Below are 4,425 nucleotides of genomic sequence, written 5' to 3' on the forward strand. Positions count from 1 at the left end.
TCCTCTCTACGCCTCACCAGCTGGAAGTTGTTGCTGCCTTTCTAGGTTCCCACAACTCGTGATTTACAACCATCCTTCCCCGGTCCCCACCACTTCCTCCTTTCACTCAAATAATCTTTAATTAATTGAGCATTTACAATGTTCCGGGTCTGTGCCAAGCAGTCTTCGTGCACTGAAGTTTCAAAACAACACTGAGGGGAAGGGAGAACCTGGACACATTTTACGCATTTTACAGATAAGGAAACTGAGACTTAGGGAGGTCAAGGAAGTGCCCTGTGTTACACAGCTAGTTAGCATTGGAGACAGAAATCATACCAGGCGGGCTCTGCTGACCGCACGGTCCCTAATGTGACCTACCACTCCCTTGGGTGTTGATATTCAAGTGTAAGCCTAGACAGCTTCACATCAACCCCCGAAGAGGCTGGGCCCAGAGAGGAAAAGCAGAGTGCCCAAAGACACACAGCCACCAGGGCAGAGCAGAAAAAGGAACATTTCCTTCGGTCTTTTGGGTATTTATCATGTACAGGGTGCCGGGGGCAGGGAGGTGAATAGAACACCTACAGTTTGACCCCAGGTTGCTCACAGATCTTCTGATCCATACAGTGGTCTAAGCCAGGTGTTGAGCCGTAGCTATGTGCCAGGCACTGTGTGGCTCACGCATATTTTCTTCACAACGCCGACCCATTGAGGAAAGGCACTTGACCCATTTTACAGTTGGGGGAACTGAGGCTCAGAAGGTGTGGAAGCCCTGGAGCTGGAGCTCTGGCCCGACCCCAGCCTGTTGTCCTAACCATCCCAGTGCTCTGCCTCCCAGGCTTGGGAATGCACAGCACTGAGGATGAATGGGGGGGCGGTGTTGTATGATACCTAGTAACAGTTATTATTATCCGTGGGGTGTTGTAACTGGATGACCCTTCTCTTCGGGCCTGGACAAGAGGAGTGGGGGTTTGGATGGAGGGGTCTGGACATTTCCTGGACCTTCATCACCCAAGAGAAAGCAACCAGGCACCATCCGTAGACAGGAAGGTGACTCAGACTTTCCTCTGGGACAAGTCCAGCCTGAGATCCCAGAACCTCGGGCTGACCCAACTAGCAGCTCCTGGTCTCCCTCCCATAGAGTGTGGAGAAAATGTCCCCAGGTGATTTCTCTGCCAGGGAGAGATGGGGCTTTCAGCAGCTGAGGAACAGAGAAAAATCTCACTCCTGAGAAAGACCAGAGAAGGGCAGTGATTTATCCAAAGGCCCACAGAAAGTCGGAGGCTGAGGCCAGCCCTATCTGGAACACTGAACAACTCTTGGAGAGGTCTGTTGTGTGCGAGGCTGGTGACATCAAGATGGACAAAGCCCACACCCTCCCTGGAAATGTTCGTGGCTCAGTGGGGAGTGACGTCATGACTGGGCAAAGACCTTGTGGCGTGTCCACCCCATGGTGGAAAGAAGTGGCAGCCTGGTGGCCCAGAGGAGGATGCCGTGCAATTCTGTCTAGTGGGGGAGAGAGGAGGAGAGGGAACGTATGAGGGAAAGCACTTGTGTGGGCACGGAAGGGTACGTTTTGCCAGGTGGAGAAGGGAGGAAGCATTCCAGAAGGAGGGAACAGCATGACCAAAAGCTCAGAGGTGGGATCGTGCCCAGGGACTGTGAGAGGCAGTAGAATGTATGAGTTGAAGGCCGAGATTTTTTTTTTTTTTGCACTACGTGGGCCTCTCACTGCTGCGGCCTCTCCCGTTGCGGAGCACAGGCTCCAGACGCGCAGGCTCAGCGGCCATGGCTCACGGGCCCAGCCGCTCCGCGGCACACGGGATCCCCCCGGACCGGGGCACAAACCCGCGTCCCCTGCATCGGCAGGTGGACTCTCAACCACTGTGCCACCAGGGAAGCCCAGAAGGCTGAGATTTTGGACTCAAACTACTTAGGTTTGAATCCTGGCTCTGTCACTTACAGCTGTGGACCTTGGCAAGCATTCTAAACTCCTGGTGCCTGTTTCCTTCTCTGTAAAATGGGGAAAACAGTAGTACCCACCTCAAAGCGTTTTTGTGAGGATTAAATAAATTAATCCACATAAAAGAGAGTGAGGCACATATTCTCAACTTCTATTAACAACGCGGTAATTGGGTTCAGGGAGAATTCCAGTGTGGTGGTCCAGGGCTATTTCCTCTGCTCTTGGGACTCCAAGAAACCTTCTCTTCACCTCACCCAGTATTCAAGATCCCTGATGGGTGGCCTGGAGAGGGGGAGATTCTGGGAATAGGCCTAGTGGAGCTTTTGGAAAGTCCCAGCTGTCGATTGGGATCCAGCCGCAGTGGTTAGGGGATCCTCTGGGAAGGTTGGAGTATAGGAAGGGGGGCTGCTCCAGATGGAGCAGAGAGACACCCCCCAACCCCACGCAGGGGCCCTCTTGCCTAAGGGCTCCGGAAAACTCTTACGGGACTGGTCAGCTGCGGAGAGATGTCACAGATTTACGGCCATTCGTAAACACAGAAAGAATTTGCCTGGGCCTCCCACACAGGGACATGGAATATCCAGAAACAACTGGGGTGGGGAAGAGTGGGGGAGCGCAGGGCAGCACTAGGGCTGCCTGGAGCCGTTCAGCCTCCTCCTCTGGTCTGGGGCAGGCGGGAGGCCTCCGGAGTCACCAGCCCGCCTTGACCAGCCGGCGGGGGGTGTGGTGCCGGAAGAGGCAGGCCGCCTTCCCAAGACGACTCAAGGGTCAATGAAAGAGCCCCACCTGAGTCAGTGTTTTGGAGGAACAGGACAAGCTCATGACTCCTCAGGTGGGGTATGTCACAGGGACACACAGGAAACAGGGCTTGAAGAGATGGGAGTGTCTCTAAGGATGTCTTGGGGGTCCTCCCCACTCAGGAACAGGAACTCCTGTTTTCTGTGCCAGGCACTCTGCCATCTTTGTGGTTCAGCTTCTCTCTGGGTCTCTGTGTCTTTTTCTGTGGCTGCTCAGTCTCCCTAGGTCAGCCGTGGCACCCTGTCCTCACATCCCTCCCTGCTGTGGCCCCTGCTCACTGCTGTTCCACAGAAGCCAAGGAGGTCTTGGCTTCTGTGCCCCTCTCTTCTCCATGTCAGAAGCACAGTGGGGTTTGGGGAGAGGGGCTGACAGCCCCACGCTCTCCGAGAGGGGTGTTTTCCCAAAATTCGGCTTTTCAACTGAGTAATTTAACATCTAATTGAGTTATTTATTATAAGGTAAATAAATACTAAATTTGTTTTTGAATCAGTATTACGTGTTATCTTAGTCAGCTGGGCTGCTGTTACAAAATAATGTGAACCGGGTGGCTTACCAACAACAGAAGTTTATTTCTTACAGTTTTAGAGGCTGAAAGTTCAAGATCATTGTGCCAGCATGGTCCATTCTGGTGAGGACCCTCTTCCAGGCTGTAGACTGCTGACTTCTCATTGTATCCTCCCATGGTGGAAAAAGGGAGTGAACTAGCTTTCAGGCTTCTTATAAGGATGCTCATCCCATTCATGAGAGCTCCACCCTCAAGACCTAAGTATCTCCCGAAGGCCCTGCCTCCAACATCACACTGGGGGTTAGATTTTAGCATATGAATTTTGGGGGGACACAAACATTCAGTCCATAACACACGTACATGGTATAACAGTAAAAAACAAACCTCTCTCCCTGTCCCCTGACCCCCAGTTACTTTTCCCAGAGGTAACTACTCTTGCCTGTTTCTTCAACAATAACTTCAATGTTGATTTGTGATTTGAGAGTTTCTGTGATGCTGATGAAAAGTCCCAAGAGAAAGCAGTAGGAAAGCAGGACCATGAAATGCCCAGAAAACATAGTTAGAGGGAAGAGTCTTTTCTCTGGGCCACTTTCCCTTCTAAACAATGGTGAAAGCCCCCATTCCTGCATCCCATTTGGGCCTCTCTTCCTGGTGTGAGAATTTGACTGTGATTCTGCTCTGTGGGTTTTAAAATCTAATGAGACAGATTATTCCTCCATTCCAGAGCAAGCCTGGGGCAGGTCTGGGGTGGCTACCATTGGCTCTAGATTTAACCCCTGGTCCCAACACTTGCTGCCTTAGTGATAGGTTACCAGTTTTTAGTATATCTTTCAGAAAGATCCAAAGATTTTAAGCATATATGTACATATAGCCCCAGTTCCCCTTTTTACTACAATTAGGATAGTATACTGGACAAGTGATTTAGATCACTGTCACCACTTCTCTTTAACATTGTACTAGAGTGGTAGCCAGTGCAATAAGTCAAGAAATAAAAGGCATAAGAATTAGAAAGGAAAAAAAAAAGCTACCATTACTCATGACATGATTGAGTACAGAGAACTTTCCAAAAGGATCTACACACTAGCTCTTGGAATTGATAAGGAAATTTAGCATGGTTTCTGCATCCAAAGTTAATTCAAAGGTTAATTACATTTCGATAAACAAGCAACATACAAATAGATAC

The sequence above is a fragment of the Neophocaena asiaeorientalis genome, unplaced genomic scaffold (assembly GCF_003031525.2).
Source record: "Neophocaena asiaeorientalis asiaeorientalis breed wild unplaced genomic scaffold, Neophocaena_asiaeorientalis_V1.1 scaffold438, whole genome shotgun sequence".
NCBI lineage: Eukaryota > Metazoa > Chordata > Mammalia > Artiodactyla > Phocoenidae > Neophocaena > Neophocaena asiaeorientalis.